This window comes from Temnothorax americanus, unplaced genomic scaffold (assembly GCF_048541705.1).
Source record: "Temnothorax americanus isolate GAGA-0224 unplaced genomic scaffold, ASM4854170v1 Scaffold9, whole genome shotgun sequence".
NCBI lineage: Eukaryota > Metazoa > Arthropoda > Insecta > Hymenoptera > Formicidae > Temnothorax > Temnothorax americanus.
In genome coordinates, this window is record NW_027509812.1 from 5,542,099 (window position 1) to 5,550,916 (window position 8,818).

At 34.9% G+C, this 8,818-nt stretch overlaps 1 protein-coding gene and 1 long non-coding RNA gene across 7 annotated transcripts in view; one reads left to right on the top strand and one right to left on the bottom strand.

Annotated features, from left to right (window-relative positions):
- LOC143908202 (uncharacterized) overlaps positions 1-8,818 on the bottom strand; it is a 371,145-nt gene that overhangs the window by 154,360 nt on the left and 207,967 nt on the right. The window lies entirely within an intron of this gene.
- The window catches only part of LOC143908208 (uncharacterized), an 86,621-nt gene that overhangs the window by 67,275 nt on the left and 10,528 nt on the right, over positions 1-8,818 (top strand). The window lies entirely within an intron of this gene.

An 8,818-nucleotide genomic window follows, 5' to 3' on the forward strand; every position in this document is an offset into this window, starting at 1 on the left:
AATAAAAAGTAAGAAATAATATATAAATAACAAATTCTATTAAAATTTTTGTTTCTTTGTCGGACATAATATATTATATTTTAATAATAAATAATTCTAAGCAATATAAACCGTTTTAGGTTTTAGTATTTAACTAATAATAATAATTTTTTTTGATAATAGGACATAATTCAAAATTCAAGATAATATCGAGAAATATGTTTAAGAATAGGTACAAGGTGACATATAGTGCTATTTTAACAGAACATAAAATTTGTAAAATATGATTATTACAAAATGATATAAATTTCCTGTGGAAAAGTCAATTATATCAAAAGCAATTAAAGAAAGAAATAAATATGTAATGATGGTATACATATGTAAAATGTCATTTATTCTAATTTTGTAGATGTTTTGCTCATCAAAAATTTTAATGAACGGTTAAATAGTCATTAAATAGTCATTAAATAGTCATCATCTATTATTTATATATATATATATATAGTTAATATATTTTCTTGTGTATTTTAGTTTCTAGATAGTATGTTTTTTTCATGTCTGTCAAGTTTTAAAAAATAAAAAATAACTTAGAAATACATCTATTTAAATCTATTTTCCGGTAAAAATAAATAATTTAGCATATAAATGCCAATATAAAGGTTTAATAAAATTATTATATAATATATTTATATTTATTTGCCTATATATATATATATATATATATATATATATATAAATATGTAGATGCTGGAGTAAAACAGAAACAGGAGTAAACTGATATTTCGTATATGTATACTCTTTTATATATTTAAGATATAAATTCTACTTTTATATATATATATATATATATATATATATATATATATATATATAAATATAAAATATTTATTTAAAAAATTTAAAATATATATGTTTATTAGTAATTTATAAAAGAAGAACGCACGATCGTATTCTACTCCATTCGCGTTTCCTCTCGATTAAGCAAATATAGATTTACCGCTGGAAACAATTGTGCATCTGAAATTGCCATTAATATTACGAGCTGGTTGCTCCTGGCACCCATCAATAATCAATCGCGATTTATGGGAATCTCTTGTCCCGTTTTTGCGGGTGGAGAAAAAAAATCCATATTTAAAGTATCGTCTGATTCGCGTTGTGCCATGATTCTGGCCAATCGTGAACTTATAATGGCCACCATGGAGCCGCCTAACTTCGCTTGACTGACACTAGATGTCGGTGGCGTGGCTGATCGTAAATCGTAGCGAGATTCCCGCCCATTGCATACCGGTAGGCGGTGCCACGGCATTTCGTGACGTCATCGCGCTCTCCCCTCCAAATCCCCACTGGTCGCTCTTCCCACTCTCCACCGATTCTCTACGGTGATTCCCCTTTTTTCCTCTGGCACATTCCCGACCCGTCGTACGAAGAACTCTCGGGTGGGCTACCATCCCCGGTCATCTTCATAAATGCGAGATGGCCGTTTGAAATGGTATTGAGGCTAATTTGAACAGCGCTTATGTGATACAGTGTTTGTTTATTGCTTACTAAAACGGCACGGATTAAATATAAAACAGTTGACAGAGTGTAGACGTCAGGCTAGACGGAGTGGCGCTCGCGCCGGGCGAACTGGGCGAACCAGCGCCGACGTCCGACGGGCACGTTTGTACGCTCCGAAAAGCATATGCAACGTTTATTTTTTCTCTGCCCCTCTCCTTACTACCTCCTTTTAACTTCCGACGCTGACTACTTACGAATCGTCTTCGTCTCCCATAAGTCCCGCATTTGCAACACCGGCAGCTTCAAACTACCGGTGTCAATGGCGCGCGATTTCTTGCTCCAGCTCTAACATTTTTATAAAATACGCAGCGCAACGCTGATCTGAACCAGTCGACTGTTTATATTCTTATTACATCGACATTGGGTCATTTGTTATGATTTTTGGGCGTCTCTTCGTAAAACTTCAACACGAAGAGAAAATTTTGCGTTGTCTATAAAATGTTGTATATGGTACATTCGCACTCTTAATCCAGAAATATGTTTCATTTCGGCACGTTTGTTGTTATATACATCCGACAACAGAAGATCGAGCGTACCAACACTTTAACCTTCCACCCCTTCGACATTGTGCGTTTATACCTATATTCGTAGTACGATATTCCTGGCAAATTGTGTTTATAGGAATAGTGAAACATATTTGTCCCAGAGGAAATATAGACCTTTAGTCCGCGTGTCAAGAGGAAGAGTGGAAGGGAGTTGGATTGTGTCTGTGGAGACGCTATGTCACTAAAAAGATCAATACGCCATCGCTCTGTTCAGCGTTCTCTAGAATCTAGATGGTGCGAGTGGTATACGTACCTACCTATTTGCACATCGGACACCGTACTTTTCAACATCTTTCTGTCTATATCCTTCGATAATAATATATTTCATATCTAGAATCCTATTATCGATGAGTATTAACGTTAAACCGCATAAGGAAAATATTAATAGATAGCAAGCGGTTTCGATACTTTATGATGGCTTTTACGATATTTTATTTCAAAATAGGGCAACAGGATAAATCGAATATTATACGACGCGTATCCCGATTCTATAATATCTTTAATAGGACGAAAAAGCGAATTCGAGCGACAATACTTTTTTATTCAGTTCGAAACATATTTATGTGTTTACGCGTGTGATGTTCTTTCAGAATACGTGTTTACATTTATAGGAAAAAAGTACTCTTCCATGTTTCCAGCTGTGCAATGATTTAATGCTCAGATTATATACAATATTCATCCAATGTAATCTTTTTATTTCTGATATTTTAGTCTATCAATTTATAAAAATTACCTTATTTATTAAAAATTGCTTTAAAAGCTTTTAAATTGTAATATATCATAATGTGTATTAAAAAGTTACTAAACTATTTTTGTAACTGTAGTTATAAATATTCATGCTTACGCATTCAAGTATAAATCTTATTTAAATGCATTAACTAACATCAGTTTGTGAAAATTAAAATCAATAAATCTATTCATCGTATAATATGTTACTTTGATCATAATATATTATTGTTTAGTTGTGTGTGACAAGAGATATATATATAATAAAGAATATTGGAATTGATTGAGGGATTACTGAAGAATGTATTAATAGTATGATCGAAGAATTCAATATGCTAAAAAAAAATAATACGAAACAAATTTACTTCACGAATAATAAATGAAGCGATTGAAATATAGACACATTAATAATATGACATATTTAACATTCTTTCTTGAAACCTTAAACTATAAGAATATAATTCTTCGATTAATATATTTCATCTAAAAATATCCGCTAGGTATAGGAATATCCAACTTAGCACACATTTAATCGACGATATCGAAAAATTAAATCTTTAAATTCTAAGAAACAAAATATATTTGATCATATTTGACAGGAGTATATTGACAAGAAATGCATCTGAATTTCAATTATTTTTGCAAGCAATAGGTGATAAAACAACCAAATAATTTCGAGCAGGTGCAAGAACGTGTTTGCAGTTTTAAATCCGCGTGCGTGCATACACGATATTAACGTTAACATAGTTACTCGTGCGTGTCGGTACGACGTCCGTGTGACCGTTTTACACGTGTAATGCCATACAATGGCCATAAATGGTATCAACAAGTGGATGCTTAAGTGCCATTATGAAACGTTGATTATGGACATAAACCATATTATGTATTCGTAAGTACGTCAAGATACTGTGCGTTTCTTCCTACGATTACCATACACTAGCATTTATTGTATAATATAATCCAATAAGCACCCGTGAAAGTTATAAATGTGCGTGTGCGTGCGCACCTTTTTTTTTTACAAAACCATCTCTTAAATACGAAACCATCGACACGACATGAATTCACAGAATTCTAGCATATAAATTGTCACATTGAATACTTCAAATACGCGGATAAACGAGTGTGTCCTGTGTGCATCTGTGTGTATTTATGTACAAGCCTATATAAGCTGCGACACACATAAATAATTGTGCTTAAATCGATCGATTAACACCGGCAATAAATGTTTATGAAACGTGAATCATTCGATTGAGTTTATAGAGCACGAACGTTTTATTCTTTCCATATCGCTCCTATCGCGTATTCAATATAAAGATGTCTTTAACGTTGCGGAGAAGTAAATAGAATTCCGACAGTACATTATTTAATAGTGTCTGCGTCGTTTTATTCGTGTAGTACTGTAGTTATATATGCTCTGATATACACAGATCGAAAAAGGCTCCATTGATAACCTAACCTGCATTTGCTTTCGTAATACAATCAATGAACTTTCTAATTAAATGTTTTCACGTATTTTCGTTAATTACTCCGATACTCTTAATTAGCATGAAATTAAATAAATAAATGTTGAGTAATGAACTCAATCACCCAATATGATTTTCAATATTTTATAAAACGCTTATGGTATAAAATTATAGGTACGTGACGTATTTATATATATCATTAAATGATCAAAACGCAATTCGTCATTTAGTCATAAAAAAGTATTTATTTCTTCGTATTTCTTCTTCACGGTTCCTCTTTATGGATAAATTGTAAAATAATTAATCCACGATTAATATGAAAAAATGGAAAATAAAAATATCTAAATTTATTCTACAGATTTAAATTTTTAATTATTTTTTGCTAATAGAAATCTAAGCTAGTTTTAAAATATTTTAAGTATGTGTCAGAACTGTCAAATTATTAAAGTTTTATATAGAAGACCACGATTCAAAACATACTAAAAATTTTATCACGATTATTCGTGAATTATTCGAACAAAAAAATAATATCAATATATGCTCGACGTCCGTTTCTTATTTGAAACGGTGCGCGCAAAATCGATCGTCTTGGTAATATTTCCTAAAAACTAACATGATTTACCCGGGAATACGAATGGCGTATATAGGCAGTATTCGCCCCTTGAAACGTGTCCCCTCTAATCTGCACGCAAGCAATTTACTCCGACCAAGCCGACCAATTATGTGGAAAACGCGGCGAAGAATTTGCGAGTACCGCGGCGCACATGCAACGCACGCACATGCGACCGCGCATATAATACGCGGCAAGGGTAATCGTTAAAGACAATCTGAGCTTTCCATCTCGATCCCGATATTGGCCCAGACGTAAAAATAACCAGACGGAGTGCAAGAAAATTGCACAAAAAACACTAGTATAATGAGCACGTGTCGGTAAATTGTCAACTATATATAATAACTACGGCGATCTTACGATCGATATTTTCGAAGTTATCTAATGCTTTCATGCAATACGTGTGAAATGTCGCATAAAAACTTATCTGTATCTCGGTGTCTACTGTTTCGTTAATTCCGCTGTGATCGTGTCGAGGTACAAATTTAATATCATAAATGTTTCTTTTTTTTTGCTTTTTACCTGATAATGACAAAAAAATCGTAGCTTTAAGTTATATCTTGACAGTTATCTTATTCTCTTATATGTTGCCTACACTGAGACACGCAATGACTTGAACTAGAATTGTCTAAGTAATTGTTTGTTATGATATTTACAAAAGCGAAATTTTGAAGGAAACGCATATATTTTAAATTGATTTTTCTTAATGCAACGTAATACAAATTTTCTTCCGGATTTATGTTACTACTTATTACATGCATAAAATGTATAATTTTGTACTTACCAATGTTAACGTTTACCGCTATCTTCATGAAAGATTTAATATGAAAACTGATTTTAACTATAATTTATTTTTTTGTCACACATTTTGAAACACTCACACTTCACATAAATTATAGTCCGCACGTAATAATTGTTCTAAATATTATTATAAAACTATAGAATGCTTAGACTGATTTTATTAACTTGTATTTTATTAAAAGACCGCGGAAATGTTAGAAAGCAATAGATGCCATCGGACGAGCAAGAAGAAACTGACACAGGAAAGTTTGCACTTTGATATATCCCTTCTAAGCCCAGGCAAGGATTCTCGCTATTGGTCACAATATACCTTCGCGTAACTTTGTTTGTTTCGAGAAAAAAGTCCGGCACGGACTAAAGGCTTCCCTTCAACTTCGTTTCCTTAAAAAATGAAATCTTTATGACCGTCCCAACGACAGTCGTCTCAGCGGCGAGAGTGTCGTTGGCGGGTTGGCGGGTTTTCTTAAAACCGTTTATTGCAGTAACGGTCAACCGTAATATTTAATTCAAATCTGTAGCGCTTACAATTATCGATCATAATTTCTCAATCAATAATAATTAAAATAGGTTGTCGCGCATATTTGCGGCGAAATCTCTTTATTCGCTGATAAAGACAAACATTTTACGAAGGAGAAACAGTCGTGGATGTTAATTTAACAGCGTGAAATAATGATTGCTGCAATTTATTCCAATTGTAATCGATCATCGAATCGTTTATGTACAATTGATAAATGTTTCCCTGTGCAAAATATCGGAGTTCTTCAGTCGGATGTGCACAAGCAATTTCTTGACTTAATGTTGCGAAGTTTCTAACACCAACGATCTACATTGTTGCGCATGGGAGGAGCGGAGCTTCATAAAGAGCAAAGAGATATGATCTCAATTAGCTCGGGCCAAAAGTACGGGTACGGAATGAAACAGCCGATAAGAACCCGACGACGTGTTCCATTTACGGTATGCAGCTTTCGAGCTGAGTTACATCTCCTCTGCCTGAGTAATTTCTCAAACATATTTATCACATCGTTATCAACGCATTTTACTTCTCTCACAAAAATGATATAATATTTATGCAGTTGGAGGGCGCACATATATTTAATAACCAGCGTTATTTTAAAGAAAATTAATATAACCAAGCTGTAATAGCGATAGATCGTTAATTAATTCTATAGTTACGAGATATCTACATCGAAGAATACTCGAGGGAAATTCAAAAGCAGTAAAATAAGAAAAGGTTTTCATCAGCAGCTCTCCGTATCATAACTTTCATATACTATAGCGTAAGAAAATCTTTAGAAGAGAATATATACCGAGAAGATAAAATAATATAAAAGAATACAGACATGAAGAAATCCATTAAATATCTGAAGAAATATATTTTATTGCAGTAAAGAGAGAGGACCCCTCATTATTCTACATATTATCGTCGCTAGTGAGCAAACTTTTGTTAAGAATTGGTATAGTAGGAACCGGAAACCGTTGAAATCTAGAATGATAAAGAAATAATTCGCGAAATACACCGCTGCTACTTGCACGTAATACAGAAGAGGCTGATCTGACCCTGGCGCAACGGCGCACACCGACGTCTCTCCGCAAGACTCGGAAAGTATAGCGTGGCTGTAATGTTACAAGCACGGGGAGATAAGAGACCGTGAGACTGTGGACCGAGACTGGAGCAATAAAGTTAGCGGCGTATAACGACCGAGATGTGAAGAGCATGGTACATGTCTCCTGTTATTTTCGTCATGCATTCGCGATGTTTCAACGTAACCGGCTGATTCGTTACTGCCAAACGCTTCTCGGTGTTTTATCTCCGCTTTAACGACTTTTGATACGTATAAAAAGTAATAAAAAATTGATAATTAGAAAAGAGAAAGTTTTTTGAGGCAACAAATTATTTAATAAATCAAGGTTGAAGAATTGCGTTTTTCAAGAAACGATTAATTCTTTTTCGCTCACATGTTACTTTTTTTTTTTTAAATTTTATCGAATTCTTATATCACACACAAATTGTATCGCGAGGAGTGCAAAGCGCATCCATTAACGATCTGCCTCTAGAATACTTGGTTGTGATCTACGGAGAACAATGGTGTCGTTGTATTGAGACGAGAGGGTCACCGTTTCCGCGCCTTCATCCATTTATACGTTTCAGTTAAAGTCCCCGAGGGACATCGCCCTTCACCCGTTTCTTCCTCCGCGTAGGCAGAACGATCCTTCGGATCTCGTACCGGGTCCACGCCACTTTTCTACCTCCCCAGCGCCAGGGGCCAACGAAACCAATAAGTAAGGGCAGAGAAACGGGATGGAGGACAGTGCGCCGGCGAGAAGACATACATTCGAAGCGACGTGGATATATGTGCGCGACGTGCGGATATACATGACCGTCCGTATGTATACGCAATGCCGTTGGTAACCTTAACCCCACGAATTAATATTCCATATGCGCCGCGGGTACGAGACCTCGCGGATTGCCAATGGCGTGCCGCGCCGTGCGCGAAGAACCGTCTTGGACCCTCCGGAAACACCAGGCAAGGACAAAGAGACCGGGACGGGTTTCGCCACGGGATCTATTTCATTCGTCAATCAGACAATACCGGATCCTAGCTCTCCGCCTACCATGGAGAATAAGATTCTATAAAGCGGATCAAGGCGATTCTACGTAACATTGGGGGAATAATGTCGTGCTGCGAACAACTGGTTTCATACATTAACGGAAATACTTGCGATACCACTTTGGACTCGTATGCTCGTGTAGAACAAAAGATCAATAACGTAATATTGAATAAAAATTTTCGAAAATTGGACCGTGTCGTGAGTGGCTGCAAAATTATATCAAGCGTTCACTCAATCATTATTTTTTAGTTTGTCATTCTGTTGATTGAATCATCAACTTTCCAAGTTGTTGCAGAAAAAATGCAACCGTACCGTTTTAAATAAATTTTCGTATACAATAAATTCTCTCTTCTTATGTTAAACACTTTCTTAAAAAGTTGTGTCACGTTATTTTTATAATATTATGCTATTTGTGACTTTTTATCTTGGGATAGAATACTTCAGGATATAAAAACGGTCATTTTTTAAACGAAAGATGCGCAATACAAAGCAAAATGGTGCGATACACCAAATACAAACGGATTGCA